This window comes from Mus caroli, chromosome 10 (genome assembly GCF_900094665.2).
Source record: "Mus caroli chromosome 10, CAROLI_EIJ_v1.1, whole genome shotgun sequence".
In the NCBI taxonomy this organism is placed as follows: Eukaryota; Metazoa; Chordata; class Mammalia; order Rodentia; family Muridae; genus Mus; species Mus caroli.
Window position 1 is genome coordinate 74,427,287 of NC_034579.1, and position 16,439 is coordinate 74,443,725.

At 53.0% G+C, this 16,439-nt stretch overlaps 1 long non-coding RNA gene across 2 annotated transcripts; it reads left to right on the forward strand.

Moving 5' to 3' along the window:
- The first annotated feature begins 774 nt into the window (after positions 1 to 774).
- On the forward strand, positions 775 to 14,108 carry LOC110303429. 2 transcript variants are annotated; one of them, XR_003837835.1, is made up of 5 exons: positions 775 to 1,011; positions 1,589 to 1,656; positions 3,940 to 4,068; positions 9,696 to 10,012; positions 13,674 to 14,108. It is a non-coding gene; the product is annotated as an uncharacterized LOC110303429 (long non-coding RNA). The 2 variants fall into 2 exon arrangements; XR_002378923.2 differs by having other exon boundaries at positions 9,696 to 9,786.
- The last annotated feature ends 2,331 nt before the right edge of the window (positions 14,109 to 16,439 follow it).

Consider the following 16,439-nt stretch of genomic DNA (forward strand, 5'->3'; position numbering starts at 1 on the left):
TCTGTGTAGCCCTGGCTGTTCTAGGACTTACTCTATAGACCAGGCTGGCCTCAAACTCAGAGATTTGCCTGCCTCTGCCTCCAGAGTGCTGATACTAAAGGCGTGCGCCACCACCACCTGGCATCCATTGTCTCTCTCTCTCTCTCTCTCTCTCATGCTTATTTATTTTGTGTGTGTGTGTGTGTGTGTGTGTGTGTGTGTGTGTGTGTTTGAGTGTATGTACACAAGTGCTTGTAAGAGTCCTCAGAAGCTAAAGAAGACATCAGATGCCCTGGAACTGAAGTTATATAGATGGCGGTGAGTCAGTATGTGGGCGCTGGGACTTGAACTCAGATCCTCTGAAAGAAAAGCTGTGAGTGCTCTAACTGCTCTCTGCAGCCCTGATCTCTGACCCAGCTCCGGCCTCAGGATGAACCCCAACCCCAAGAGAGACCTCAGTTTGAACTTGAGCCCAGCTCATTGATTGGGACAGATTTAAAGAAGATCCCACCATAGGTCCTACCCCTGCTTTGCTGCACCCCAGGGCAGTGTCACCTGCTCAGGAAGGCAGTGGCCTCCCTCCTGACTGCCTCCCTCCTGGCTACCTCCAGGTGCTTCAGGCCCTTCCTCAGGCCCTGGGGGTGGGGGGAGCCTGCTCGGTCACATTCCGGGACAACGTGTACAAACACAGGCCACCTCCCTCTCAGCCCCCACGGGCACTGGCTGGCCTGGTGACCCCAGGGGGAGGCACAACAGGGAACAAGGAGCCCAGCCTGGTTTCTGCCCACACACCAGCCCACAGGGCATCTGGCTGACCTCTGCCTGCAGTGGCAAGGGTGAAGCTATGCCCTGCTGCTTCGGGACAATGTCAGGGTGTCTACCTTCCTCCCAGGAGTTGCCCTGAGGGACCGAGCAAACCATCCACCCGCTATTCACAAGGGGAAACTGAGGCTCACCATCAGCGGTCACTGATGGCCACCTCCTTGTGCTGAGGACTTGTGGGGTTTACTCAAAGATGGCAGAGACACAGAGGTACAAGGGACCTAATGTCAGGGGACCAATCAGGGGAATTGTTGGGGGTAAAGAGTGATGGACAAGGACCCCATTGGATAGACCTGACATAGAAGAGTCCAAGAGAGTCCCTAGGACCAGGAGAGATAAATGGACACAGACACCTCCCAAATCCATAGCTTGGGAGCCTAACTCACGGTGAAGACTCAGAACTGGGGCTCCCTTAGGACCTGGGAACTGCTGGCGAGAGCAGGCCACCCCTGATCACACCGACTGACCGAAAGACTGATGTCCCCTGATGTCCCTCCCAGCCTCCTACAGTGCCCCAGTTCAGTTCAACTATGAACCCCAAGAAGCAGTCAAGTGCCCTCAATGTCAGTCCTCCTTGTTCCTCTGTGCCCTGGGACCCTCCCATCAGCCAGCCTTGCCTGTCGCCCATCCCAGCAGGACTTTTTCCTAGACTGTTCCCCATCACCAGATTATCTTCTCTGTGCCAGTGCGGACCCTTCCAAGGCCCCTCACCACTCAGTATTAATCTCCCGTGTGTGGCACATTAGCTCCTCTCCAAAGGCAAGAACTCTCTATCTTTCTACAACAGTGCACCATGGAACATATAAGCTCGAGGATTCCAGGAAGGAGGCTGGCAAGATGGCTCAGCTGGGGAGGGTGAGTTCCCAGGATCCACACAGTACAAGGAAGAGACTCCGGCATGTGGTCCTGCTACCTCCACTCCTAGACAGAGCTGTGTAAGAAGTACTTGCACAAAACAAAACAAAGCCTTTAAGTGGTTAAAAAGAAACAGTGTTGATGGTTCCTGAGGTGTGTGTGTGTGGGGGTGCGGTGTGTGGTGTGTGTGTGGTGTGTCTGTGTGGTATGTGGTGTGTTTTTGTGTGTGTGTGTAGTGTGTGTGCATGTGTGTGTGGTGTGCGTGTGTGTGTGTGTGTGTGTGTGTGTGTGCGGTGTGTGTGTGTGGTATCAGGTGTGGTATGTCTGTGTGTGTGGTGTGCGGTGTGTGGTGTGTGTGTGATGTGTCTGTGTGGTATGTGGTGTGTTTGTGTGTGTGATGTGTGTGTGTGATGTGTGTGTGTGATGTGTGTGATGTGTGTGTGTGCATGTGTGTGTGGTATGCGTGTGTGTGTGTGTGGTGTGTGTGGTGTGCAGTGTGTATGTGTGGTATCAGGTGTGGTATGTCTGTGTGTGTAGTGTGGTGTGGTATGTCTGTGGGGGTGTGTGTGTGGTGTGTGTGATGTGTGTGGTGTGGTGTGTCTGTGTGTGGTGTGTGTGTGTGGTATGTGTGTGTGTGTGCATCCACACAGACAGAGACACGGCAGAGTCCAGGTTCCAGGGCAGTGTAAAGACCGAGTTAGCACCTCATAAGAATCATGACCTCCTACTGGATCTGGGCTCTATATCTACTGTACAACCACTAGGCCAGAGCTACCCCCTCTCTGATCTCCACTCTCAAGCCCATGTCAGTGGTCTCAGGGTATTCAGATACCAAGAGACCAGAAATAAAATTTTCAGATGGAGAAACTAAGGTAGCCCCAGGGCAGGCATTCACCCTATTTTGTAGACAGCCTGGGGGATAGACTCTTTTATGCCACCTTTATGCTGAGAGTCTCCTGGGTCCTTTAGCCTGTGGAGAAAGGCGGTGTTCACCCCTTTTAACAGATGAGGGCCTCAGCTTTCAGCCACACATAGTTCTTCCTGTCCCAAACATTGCCTTTGGCAGATGAGGGATGAGTTTAAGGACAGGTAGGCCCAGTGTGCAGTAGGCAAACAGTAGGCCCAGTGAGCAGTAGGCACACAGTAGGTATACAGTAGGCCCAGTGAGCAGTAGGCACACAGTAGGCCCAGTGAGCAGTAGGCACACAGTAGGTATACAGTAGGCCCAGTGAGCAGTAGGCACACAGTAGGCCTAGTGAGCAGTAGGCACACAGTAGGCCCAGTGAGCAGTAGGACAGTGGCCATGCTGTGAGTCCAGTGAGCAGTTCTGTGTGTGCATGTGTGATTGTGTGTGTGAGTGTGTGTATCAGAGAAACAAGAGACAGATTGGAGACAGATATGTGGCCAGACACACACACACACATCAGAGAGAGAGAGAGAGAGAGCATGCAAGCCTGTGGATAGGAAATGTCGGCACTCAGCTGAGATCCTTGTATTCCTGGGGTCCTTGCCTTCTTCCCAGGGCAGGAAAAAGGCTCAAATCCAGAATGACTAGAGATGGGGAGGGTGTGTTGGGTGTGGTGGCTCACCCCTGCCATTCCAGCACTCAGAAAACTGACTCAGGCTGTTGAGTCCCCAGTTACAGGCCAGCCTGGGCTACAGAGCAAGACTCTTTCTCAAACAAATTAACAACAAAACAAACGGCTCTGGTTTTGACTGTAGCCACCTAGGAGCTAAGGCTGGAGAGATGGGACTGTAGGATAAAAAAGGCTTTGGCCCATTTAATCCCTTGGAGGATTTGTGTCCTTCACAAAACAAACAAACAGAACAGGGAGGAGAAGCAAAGACCGTTAGTAACTCTATGGGGCAGAGCACCTGCCCAGCGCGCAGGCCCCGAGGCTCGCCCCCAGCACTCTACTTACCGACATGGTGACACACGCATGCCACCCCAGCATGTAAGAGGTGGGGACGACAGAATCAGAGTTCAAAGTCACCCTCAGCCACATAGAGAGGCTGAGGCCAGCCTGGGCTACATGAGACCTTGTCTCAAGAGTAAATAACTACAAATAGCCACGGATAAACAGGGAAGCTGAGGCAGGAGGATCATGAAACCAGCCTGGGCTATTATTCACAGGAGGAGACCGTCTCTCAAACAAACAAATAAACAAACACGTCAGTATTTTCAGATATTACAGAAGAAAAGCATGGCAAAGGGCTAATCACCTCTCCAAACACCACTCTTCCTTAATATTTTTATTTATTTATTTGTGTTGCCTTTCCCAGCCTGGCTGTGCACCACATGCATGCAGAGCCCGGAGGCCAGAACGGAGCGTCAGATGCCCTGGTGCTGGATTTTTCAGCGGGGCCTGTGAGCCAACGCAGGGGTGCTGGGAACTCAGGTTCCGCCTGGAGGTGAGCCTGCTCCACCATGCCCTGTCCCGTTCTTATTGGTTAATTACTTAAGGCAACAATGTTGAGGGGCTCAGACTAGCTCAGGCTGGCCCGGAACTCTTGGATCCTCCTGCCTGGACTCCCAGGGGATCTCAGGCTTGCTCACCACAAGGGGTTGAAGGGTAAGTTTTTGTGAAGAACAAAAGAAAGTATCCACTGTGGGACTAAAGCAAAGGAAGGAACGCAGGGAGGGTGCTGAGCAGAGGCCCCGCCTGTGGAGGGCACTCTCAGTGTTTTCATAGTTTGATTTGGAAAGTCGAGCTGTAGCTGGTTTATGCAGGCTTTGCTCTCTGGGACGTTTCATGAGTTTGTTTGTCCTGTTTTTATTTATCTTTCTGGGTACCCGTGTGTGTTTGCCTGAGGAGGTCAGAAGGTCAGAGGTCCACATGGGGCGTCTTCCCTGATTGCTCGCTGACTTATTATTTTAAAATTTGTACTTAGCTGGTTGGTGGTGGTGCAGGCCTTTAATCTCAGCACTTGGGAGGCAGAGACAGGCGGATCTCCATACAGACTGAGTTCCTGGCCAACGTCATCTAGAGGGCTCGATAGCAAGAACTTGTCTCAAAACAAGTAAAGAGTAGATAGAGAAATAAACTGTCTTCATTTATCTCATGCATGTGCATGCATGTGCATGTCTGTGCATACGTGTGCATGCGTGTACGTGCACAAGCTCCACAGTGCAAATGTCAGGGTGAGAAAGTAGCTTGTGAGTCTCCATTCTCACATCTGCCAGGCGGTTCCCAGGTCATCCCACTTTCTCCAGCTTATGGCTTGGAGATGGGACCTCTTACAGAACACAGAGCTCCCCAGTCCCACTAGGCTGAGTGGCTAGGAAGTCCCTGGGGGCCTTCCAGCCCTATCCCCAGGTGTGCAAAGCCATACCTATCCTTTTATGTGGATTTGGGGGTTTAAACTCAGATTCCTGCCTGTGTGGCAAATACTTTACTGATTGACCCCCTGTACTGGCTAGTTTTGTGTCAACTTGACACAGCTGGAGTTATCACAGAGAAAGGAGCTTCAGTTGAGGAAATGCCTCCATGAGATCCAACTGTGAGGCATTTTCTCAATTAGTGATCAAGGAAGGAGGGCCCCTTGTGGGTGGGACCATCTCTGGGCTGGTAGCCTTAGTTCTATAAGAGAGCAAGCTGAGCAAGCCAGGGGAAGCAAGCCAGTAAGTAACATCCCTCCATGGCCTCTGCATCAGCTCCTGCTTCCTTACCTGCTTGAGTTCCAGTCCTGACTTCCTTTGGTGATGAACAGCAGTGTGGAAGTGTAAGCCGAATAAACCCTTTCCTCCCCAACTTGCTTCTTGGTCATGATGTTTGTGCAGGAATAGAAACCCTGACTAAGACCCCCCACCTTCCTCCCCACTTTGGGAGGGGGCGTTGGGGAGCAGGGTCTCATTATGTAGCCCATCTCCTCCAGCCACAGCTTCCCATGTGCTGGGGAGACAGACAGGCCACCATGTCCTTTAGACAGAGGAAGCCTTTAGACTTGACTGATAGCCAAGTAGCAGGCTGTGGGAAGTCTCAAGGGGATCCTGAATCTCAACTGTGGGGACTGGGGCCCCTCAGGTGTCTGGGGATTAAGGAGGGGCAGTCCCTGTGAGGAGCCTGGGAGTCTAGGGGGGTGCCCCTCTGGTCACAGAGGAGGAAGTGGGCTGCAAGAGCCAGGGGTCAGGAGATGGGAGAGAGAGATGTGCAGTGGCTGAAAGCACCGCTGTTCTTCCACTGGACTGGACTTCTGATGGCCGCATCTGTATCACAGCCCAGAGACAACAGAGTTCAACTCTGGGGAATCCAGCGTCCTCTTCTGGCCTCTGAGGACGTTGTACTCATGTGTACCCCCCCCAGACACATTAATATGATATTTGAATAACTAATCTTACAAAAAAAATGCATGAAGGAGAGGCTGACTGCAGACCTGCACACCTCTGTCACCTCCTTATGTCCTGGCACTCGGGTTAGAGGACAGGGCTGTCCCGCTCCTTTCCAGCCACAAATGGCCCTTGGGTAAAGCTCTGAGTTCCAGTCTAACACGTAGGCTCTGAGACCTAGGCTGAGACAGGAGAATTGTCATGAGTTCTGGGTTGGGTTGGGCTATATACAGATTAAGACCCTGTTCCAAAATACCAAAGCTGAAGGCCAGGCATGATGCAAGGAGGAGAGTCCGGCATTCAAGGCTATCTTCCAAGGACACTGGATCCCCTGTCCTACCTCTGCAGTGCTGTGGTCTCTGCTGACCACAGGACCTTTGCATTTGCCAACCCCAAAGTAACCCTGCCACTTCCCCTACCCCCTGGCCTGCACCATCTGCTGAGTTATTAGATATTTTTTAAAAGTTTACTACAGTTAATTCATGTGTGTATGTGTGAGCTCACATGTGCCATGGACACACAAGAATTAGATTTTTCCTCATACCAGGTGTTTCTAGGAATCGAACTCAGGTCATCAGACTTGGAAGCAAGCCCCTTTCCCCGCTGAGCCCTCTCAGTGGCCCTCATTAGCTGTTTTTACTCCACACCTCACGAGGTGAGGTGACCTGCAGACCCTTGGTGGCCCCTGTGCTTAGTCGGGGGAGAGGAGGAGGATGGATGTTTCCATTTCACTGATGAGGAGACAGAAGCTTCCCGGAGCGAGTCTGAAGGCCCACACAACCCCTGCTTCTGGGCAGTGGACTTTGGGGTCCTGGGCAGGGAGAGCAGCAGCTGCAGGGGCTCAGAGTGGTGTGTGGTGCACCGCCTGCAGCAGCTGGGCCACCCACCCTCACCAGAGTGGGGAAGGGAACCAAGGCAGCAGCTGGTGGCTGGCACCAGGCCAGGTGGAGAGGGAATGGCTTCTGTAGAGCTCCCCCACCATCCTGTAGGTTCAGGCTGGCCTTGAACTAGCTGTGTAGCCAAGGATAACCTTGAACTCATGATCTTCCTGCCTTTGTTTCTAGAGAACTGGGATGATGGATGTTTAGCCCCCTCTGTGTGTCTGTGTGTCTGTCTGTGTCTGTCTTTATCCCACATCTCCCTTTACTATCCTGTCGGTCTGTGTCTCTCTGTCTAGTCTGCTCTGGCCTCTGTGGCTTTGTCCTGTCCATGCTCTGCTCTGTGTGGTTGACTGAGCTGGGCTGGCCTGAGGTGAAGGTCCCTCTCCTGGATGCATACTGGCGACCTTGTGCAGCCTGCTCCAGGGAAGGCAGGAAGTTTTCTGGGCCCAGGGACAGGGTTGTTCCTATCTCATGGTTTCTGGCTGTTGGGGAGAATCAATCACACAGGGTCCCCTTTTTAGACATTGCAAGCTGTGGTGAGGTTGGATCCTGTGGCCAGGTGAGGCCAGGCCAGAGCTGGGCAGACACAGTGTCTCAGCCACCACTGGCTGAGCTGCCTGGGCTCCCACAGCAGGGGGTGAAGGGAGTGGGAGGGGCTGTCCCACTAAGGCCCTCTAGGTGATCTACACCTCTCCATACAGAGACATCCTAACCTCTGACAGACCCTCACTGTGGAAAAGTGGGGGCGGGGCTATAATATAATTATGCCTTATTTGCATGTTTGCATATCAGTCAGGGCAGCTGCAACTTTTGCTACTCATCACTGGGAACTGAGGGGTTGGGGCTGGCCATCCTCACTTGGCCTGGGGTGTAGCCTCAGATTCTGGGGTCTCTGGCCCTGAGAATTGTCCTGCTGGGAACCTTGGGAGTCACTCCCCTCTGAGACTCACAGGGGCCACTCTTCCCACCTTGACTTTGGGACATCCAATCAGCTCCCAGCATGGAAACCGACTTCTGAAGTTTTTTTCTTTCTTTCTCTTCCCTTTCTCCTCCTCCTGCCCCTCCCCCTCCCCCTCCCCCTCCTTCTTTTGAAAGTTGAGAACCAGAGATCAGAATCCCAGAATCCCTCTGAAACACCTTAAGGTCCTAGGTCCCCAAAATCCCACAAATGTCTCCACATCTTGAATTCAGGACAGAAGTCTCAGGCCCCTCAGTAGCCCAGCCTTGAGACCTGGAAGTTCAGCCTAGCCTTGGAGCACCAGCGACAGGGCCTTTGAATATGCCCCCAGACCTCAGCTATCTTTGGAAAGGTCCCTTTGGTGACCTCAGACCATTTAAAAACAGGCACAGAATTGTGAGGCCACATGCTTATGGTCACACAGACTCTAATCCAGACTGCTGGACTCCCAGGAGACTGGAAAGAAATGGAATGGGGTTCCTGGTCTTCCTGTGTGCACCTGTGCCGGAGACACCACCTAGTGGTATGTCTGTCTGTGGCTGTGTGTCACATACAGAGGGTTTCTTTCAGATTACAGTGTACAGTCTACCATGAGGTAAATGAGGGCAGGAACTCAAAGTCGGAGTTGATGCAGAGCGGTGGAGGAGCCCTGCTCCCTAGCTTGCTCCCTGCGACTTCATCAGCCCAGAAGCGAGGGATAGGGATGTCCTTTCTGTCTGCCCTGCCTTTGACCCCCTGCAGACCCTAATCTTGTTCCCGTTCCTTCCTGTTCTTAGTCCAATGAAACCATGGCAAACACTGTCCCTTAGAAGGGACATGAGAGGCCGCACTTGGACCCCACCCTCCCCAAGTTTTCCAGAATGGGACGGCAGTTCAGCATCTGTCCACTAGATGGCGGACGACGCTCAGAAACGCTCCAGCGTGCACGGCGCGCCGTTTGGTGTGCGCAAGCGCAGTTCGTAAATGTACCCAAAGGCACCTGTGCAAAGGCACCTGTAGGCACCGAGCTCAGCTCACGTGTTCATATACTTCGTGCATGTCACAAGCGACGTCCACGCCGAGATCCACCCCTATCGAGAGAATCTTATCAGGCTTGTTCTTATACAGCATGTTGGTGCGTGAATACTACTGTTGGGCACATTAGTGTCCCAGAGTCTCATTTCCATGCAAAAGACCCCCGTGTCATCTGTTCTGGGCTATCCTTATGCTGGGAACGATGTCGTGTGAATAGTAGGTTCTCATGAACTAACCGGCTGCAGCTGGCACATCAACAGCTCCAGGATCCCGCCACCCCCACCCCCACATTCCCATGGCTATTGCCTCGGCTCATAACCTCGAAGAGGAACATAGTTCATGCCTCAGTTTACCTGTGTTGTCCCAATTTCCACCTTCGCGAGATTTCCTCCATGTGAGGCCTGTCACTGCTGGGAAGCCAGATTCGTGCCTGGAGTGTCCCCTTTGTTGTTTTTTTTTTGTTGTTGTTGTTTGTTTGTTTGTTTGTTTTGGGGGGTTGTTTTGTTTTTTCGAGACAGGGTTTCTCTTTATAGCCCTGGCTGTCCTGAAACTCACTCTGTAGACCAGGCTGGCCTCAAACTCAGAAATCCGCCTGCCTCTGCCTCCCAAGTGCTGGGATTAAAGGCGTGCGCTACCACGCCCCGCTGAGTGTCCCCTTTGTATCTAAAGTCAGACACCCAGTAAACTATTCAGATGCCTAACTTGTTACAGGATGTATAGCAAGTGCCACCCTCCTGCCCCTGCGCCTCACTTCCACAGGTTTTTCACTAAGGAATTTCTGCCAACCAGAGATCAGTTTTGGAGTCAGAGGAGTGGGCTCTTGGCTATGCAGCAAACTGAGCTGCTGTTCATCCCACAGGTTCCTGGGACATTGGCCTTCCATGTAGAATGCTCTGCTTGGTCGACCCTGCAGACAGGAGTTCATCTGTGACTGGCCAGCAGATCTCCAGGTGTGCACCGGTGGCCATTCCTGGAGTCCTCAGGGGTGCACAGGCAGGAAGCTGTCCAGATTCTCTGATGTGGGCCCTGCCTTTTCTGGTTACCCACTCTTCCTCCCGCTCATGTCTGTCGTCACCCATGGTGACCATAGGCCATCTCCTTGGCAACGGCAGCCACCAGGTCAGCTGTATCATCGACCACAGCTCACCCTTGCAGACCCTACACTGGACACAGAAGGTGATCAGGTGGAGGATCAGCTAGGGTGTCAGGGAGGACCTGTAGGATCAGGTCGGGAGCCTTAGGCAGCCCCTGGAGTACGTCAGCAGAGTCGGTGGGTGCCTGCATATCAGTGGCTCTCCTTAGGCCTCGGTTTCCCCATACACCCAGCCTCTGTGACCTCTAGACTCTGCTCCAGGCCTGGCCACTTGCTATGTGGACAGTGGTCTGGCTGGAGGGAGGCTCAGCCTTAATCCCAGTTGCCGGCCACTAAGCCAGGTCAGGAGGTCACTGGCTTCCAGTGACCCGCAGGCCCATTGTGTAGCCCCTGAGCAGTCAGCATGGCTGCCTTCTTGATAGTCCCATCGCTGTGATCTCTTGAGATGCCAACCACAGATGCTTCTAGAAAAATCCACCAAGATTTCATTATTGCTGTTCCTGAGCAGGCTACCATTTGCATTTCTGGAAGGTTCTGTCAGCCTAGCTCGGAGGCAGCTTTCCTTCTTTGCTTCCCGCGTATTCCACACCTGCTGACCCCGGGAGCGCCCACCTCTGCATCTCTAGACAGCTGGTCACTCCAGGGACCAAGACAGAGGTCTAAGTGTGGAGGGCTTTATGGAGGGGACTCTGGCTCCTGCTGATCCCTGGTATGGGAAGCTGAGAGGGGACTGGGTCAGGAGGCATATAGGGCTGGCCTTTTCCCAATAAATGCATTTGAATAAACCCTGGGATAGGGGTTGGGGATGAGGGTCTGCCCAGAAGGAAGGGTAGGGAGGGCAGAAGGCAGGCAGGCTACACAAGAGGGCACAAGTCAATGTCCACCATCTTTCCTCAGTTTCCCTACTTGGGCAAGCCCATAGATGGAGTCCTATAGGCACCAACATTTCTGATAGGTCAGGCATCTGGCTTGGGGCCACACAGCCAGAGGGTGGGGGCCATGGAGGACAGTTTTTGCTGAATAAAGCTGAAGGAATGGGCCCCAATGTCCAAGCAGGCTGCTGGCCCTTTAAGAGCCTCATTTTGGCGCTGCCTGGGGGTTATTGATCGGGAGCCTTGGAAACAAGATTAGATTATTGGGCTGAGAACGGCAGCCTGGGGGCCTGGGAAGGGGGAGGGCTTCTTGTAAATGGCTACAGGGGTACTAGAGGCTCATTCCTGGTGGGGGTGGCTCTCTAGATCCCATGTTCCCTGGGTCCTAGGGAGGGTGTTACAAATTTGCAAACTGAGGCAGGCGTCTGTTAATGCGTGCCTTTGCTGAGTACTTAGTCTGTGCAGTGAGGCCAGGATATTACAGCAATCCTTGCATAATTGTGTGGTCCCAGGACACTGCAGGGATGGGATGCACTTCAGAACAGTCTCCATCGTCAGTGTGTGCCTGGGATGGAAGAAACTAATCCCATTTCACAGGAAGGGAAACTGAGGCCCTTAAGGGAGGTTGTCGGTTTCCAAACACTCACTGCCTAGGTGAGATGGCCAGAAAGCCCTGTATACAGCAGGAGCCCAATAAATGCACAGCTGGATTAGAAGTACCGGCCCCACTTTGGGTGCCCCGCCTCTGGGTATGAGGGAAACCCTGTGCTCTTCCACAATTTCTAAGGTTCCTAGTCCACCTGGAGGCAGAACCTTGCCAGCCCCTCACGGATTTCTTCCTAGGGTCCCTGATGCTTTGTCGCCAGCCAAGGAGCTGAGCTGCCTTCACTGGCCCCTCAGGGGTCCATCACTGTGTCCCCTTCAGACAAAGGGACTGACCAAGGATAGAGAGGGCTCAGGAGACATCAGGTTTCCTGTGAGCAGCCAGCAGCCTCTATGCTGGCCTCTGTCCATCTGGAAGGAGTCTGAAGACAAACAGCTGTCTGTCCAGGGTGGGAAACGGAAGCCCCACAGATGGGGGATGGAAGCCTTCAATTTATTTTTGTGTATTTTTGTAACAACGTCTCATGTAGTCCAGGCCACCTTAAACTCCAGATCCTCCTGCCTCCACCTCCCAGAACTGGAATGACAGGGGTGAATCTCCAGGACTGGTTTCTGTGATGACTGGGGGTGGGGGGTAGGGGGGAGACAGCTTTGTTCAGGCTAAGCAAACAGGAAACAGGTCCTCTGCTGGTTAAGCCCAAACCCTGGCTCTAGCCACACCTCTATCGTTTTTCTTTCTGTTTCTTCTTCTCTTTTCTTTTTCTTTTTTAAAAAGATTTATTTATTTATTTTATGTGCATGAATAGAATACACTGTAGCTTCAGACACCCCAGAAGAGGGCATCAGATACCATTGCAGATGGTTGTGAGCCACCATGTGGTTGCTGGGAATTGAACTCAGGACCTCTAGAAGAGCAGTCAGTGCTCTTAACCTCTGAGCCATCTCTCCAGCCCCTCTTTCTGGTTTTTCAAGACAGGGTTTCTCTGTGTAGCCCTGGCTGTTCTGGAACTCACTCTGTAGACCAGGCTGGCCACAAATTTGCCTCTGCCTACTGAGTGCTGGGGTTAAGGGTGTGTGCCTCCCCCACCCACTACCCCTATCTATTTTTAGATCATTCACAGGATCCCTGTCCAGTGGACCCCCCAGACAAGTGACCAGAGAGGGTGTTACTTAAACAGCAGAAGAGACAGGCAGGCTGAGGGAAGGCATGAACACCCCAGGACAGCTGTGCTTTGTGAGGGCTTCCTGGAAAGGATTTTAATATTAATTAATTAATTAATTAATTAATTAATTAATTATGTACACGAGTGTTGGACCTGCATGCATGTGTGTGTGCCATATGTATGCCTAGTGATCATGGTGGAGGTAAGAAGACAGGGATGAATACCTTGGGACTGGAGTTACAGGTGGATGTTCGAGGCATTCCTCTATCCCCACAAAGAGGAATTTTTAGTTGTTGTATGAGAAGAACTCAGTCCTTGGCAGGAGCACAGGAAATATGAAGGAGAAGGTTCCGGAGACCATGTTGCCTGGGGTCTTGTGCCTGGGACTTCCTGAGAAGACGGCTCTTGCTCTGGAGTGCACTGAGGAAGACAGGAGGCTGGACAGTGAGAGACAGAGTGTTGGGTGTTGAGGACGCACCCAGGGCTTGCACAAGCTAGGTAGGGGCTCCACCCTCTGACCACACCCCCCAGCCCCTCACTGGGAGATTCTAGGCGGAGCTTCACCCCTGACCACGCCTCCAGCACCTCACTGGGGAATTCTAGGCAAGGTTCCACCCTGACCAAGCCTCCAGCCCCCTCACTGGGGAATTCTAGGCAAGGCTCCACCCCTGCGCCACATTTTACCAATCCCTTACTTGGAAGGTGGCTAAGCTGAGGGGTCACGACAACATACAGGAGTGATAGTAGTGTGGATTTCCTACCCATGCTCCTAGTCACCCTTCCAGGGGGGCTCCTCAGTGGACTCTGGGGGACCCTGGCTCCTGAGCAGTAGCAGGCTGCTAGCCCCACCGCAGCAGTAATTAAGGGCTCTGGGCATCCCCACGGTGTGATGTATGTGTGCCTTAACTAATCATTTATTAGGTCACTGATGGCTCGTCAATATTAATTCATTTATTTAAACAACTCGGTCCTGTAATGAAGATGTTGTCTGAGAGGGGAGGCAGGCAGGCGGGGGAGGGGGGTGGTGCTGGCTAGGGGTGTGCTCAGAGATAACCAGGTATGTTGGGGTGATGTGACTGCTCTACCTGGATATCCCACTTGTGCAGGTGGCGAGGCCCCATCAGGGGCAGCTTCCTGGACCTCGCGTGTGGCTGGGTCGGCAAGAGAGCTCATCTTGACCCACCTGGACACTCAGGGGTCTGTGAGACCTGTTCCTCCCTCCTGCCCCAGGAAGGCACATGGCTGCCCAAACGCTGCAGAAGATGGCTTCTGAGCCCACTGCTTAGTGGATTTGTCACTACAGGACATCCAAGAGCAGCAGCTGCAGACGGAGAGGTGGTGTGGCGGTGATGAATGCTGGCTCCTTTCCAGAAGACCTGGGTTTAGTTCCCAGCACCCACAGGGCATCTGTGACTCCAGCTCTGTCGAACGCAATGCCCTCCTCTCTAACAGTTCCTGCACGCATGCACCCAAAGGCAGAGCACTTAACGCACGAAAAATGAAAATAAATAAAATCTAAGAACAGCAGTCAAGGTTGCCAAGAAGGCTCAGCGAGTAATGGTGTGTGCAGGTCTTGCGACCAGAGTTCGAGTCCTGGAGACCATACAATGGTTGTCCTCTGCCCACCAATATGGCCCATGGCCCAAACATGAGCACACACACAAAATAACAAAACTTAGATGCATGGGGTGGTAAACACATGCCCGGGCGCTTAGGGGGTCACAGCAGGACTGCAGTCAGTTTGCGGCCTGCCTGGGTTAGACAGTAAGCCTCTGTCTCATGTCTATAAAAACAAAAATTCAGATCTCATTTTCAGAGCCGCCTGTGGCTCCCCAGTGCTCGGGAGCAAGCGGTGTTGGCTTCTGGGACCCCATGGGCCTCCCAGTTCACTCCAACCTCAGGGGCTTTGCTCTTGGGCCATATTACCCTAAAACACTGTGTCACTTGCTAGCCCCTCTGTCATCTCACCACCACCTGGGGCCCACAGTCCTGGGACCCTGCAGGTCATCTGCTCATGCAGCTGTTGTTGAATTCTGTGAGACTGCATCTCACCCTGTGACTCAGGCTCTGCGCCTCCCCTGACTCCCAAGGGCTCGGTGACAATGTGCCCAGTGAAGCTGTCCCTACTTGTGATGACTCTGGCTGAGGGGCATAGAGGCCAGGCACACAGCTGCGAGGCTGAAGGAGGAAGATCCCTTGGTGGTGCCTGACTTCATAGGGGGGCTGGAGCAGAGAGGTCGCCTCAGCTGCCTGAGGTCACACAGCCTAGAACTGAGGTCTCCATGCCCTGAGATTTCTAACATCTCAGTGTGGTTCTTTCCTCTCTGTGGCCCACCAGGGTTCCCCTGTGCTTGCAGGACTGACCACACACTGAGACCCAGCCCTCAAGACCAGCAGGCACCTTCTTCTACCCCAACCTGCTCTTATAGACAGGTGCCCCCCCCCCATTCTGAAGGCTAGCCTCCAGGCACCCGCTGCAACTCAAGGTCATGGCTAGATGGCATCTCAGATCCAGCCCCCAGCAGGAGAGTCCAGGATGGAGGATGAGGTATGTGAGGTGTGGGTTGGGGAAACTGAGGCTGGGGAACACTGGTCAGCAGGCATTAAAGAAAAACCACAGGGACACTGATGCAGATGGTGACCTCCAGGTTTCAACTGCTCATGAGGCCAGGAGACACCCTCTGTGCTAGGGGACACTCTCCCTGGTGGCCTGAAGCCATACTGATGGGATAAGACTCAGGCAGCAGGATGCAGGTGGGGCCAGGATCTGGGCTCTCTCTGAGGGCACGAGGGAGCCATGATGTGGCCCAGTTTGTCTTTAGGAAAGGCCACAGTGCTCTCGGTGCAAGTTGTCGCAGGGGCCACTTAGACACCTGTGGCACTGGGGCTGATCTTGAACTCACAGAGATCCACCTGCCTTTGTCTCCCAAGTGCTGGGATTAAAGGCATGTGCCACCACTATACAACTTGTAAGGTTTATTTTAATAAAGAAAGGAAGGAAGGAAGGAAGGAAGGAAGGAAGGAAGGAAGAAAGGAAGGAAGAAAGGAAGGAAGAAAGGAAGAAAGAGAGAAGGAATGAGAGAAGGAAAGAAAGAGAAGAAAGAAATCTTTGGCTCAGCACGCATTTATTAAGTACTTGCTGTAGTCATGGTCCTGATGCCACAGGACCGGGACAGAGAGGCCAGCTGGGTGTTTGGTTTGTCCTTGTCCTGTCTCTGTTCAGCAGGGCTGAGGTTGTCCACGCTGTGTACCAGGCACCTCAGTTTGGCCCAGGTTCCACATGTGCAGAGAAAATCAGTGCAGAGGCCAGGGACCAGGAGTGGGTCTGTGTCCCAGGCCTGACCCAGGTGGCCTTGTCCTTTCAAGAGGGAGCACAGGCCTGGGGCCTCCCTTGGAAGGCCTGGTGGTCAGGGCATTAAAGTTAACTTCCTGTAAACAGGCTTGATTGGCGCTCTCCAGCCCCACATAAATTAACCGTGGCCAGCCATGGAGGCCCAAATGCAATCGATGGTGCCGCTCGCCGATTCCCGGCCGGTCCAGCCCATCAGTCACCACACGCCAGCTGCTAACAGCTTTATCTTCTCTAGCCAGGCAGTGTGGAGGGTGGACAGAGGGGCTGGGGCAGACAGCCATCCTCCTCAGACACTCTGGCCAGATCTGTAAAGATGTTGTTACTCAGAGCTCAGGATGCTGGCCTGGGAGACATGGCTAGCGTGAGCTACAGGAGGACTTCAAAGTCAGCTTGGGCTATATAAGGAGGTTTGTTGTTCTTGTTTGTTTGCTTGTTTGTTTGTTTTCCTGAAACAGGGTTTCTCTGTGTAACCCTGGCTATCTTGGAACTCTCTTTGTAGACCAGGCTGGCCTGGAACTCA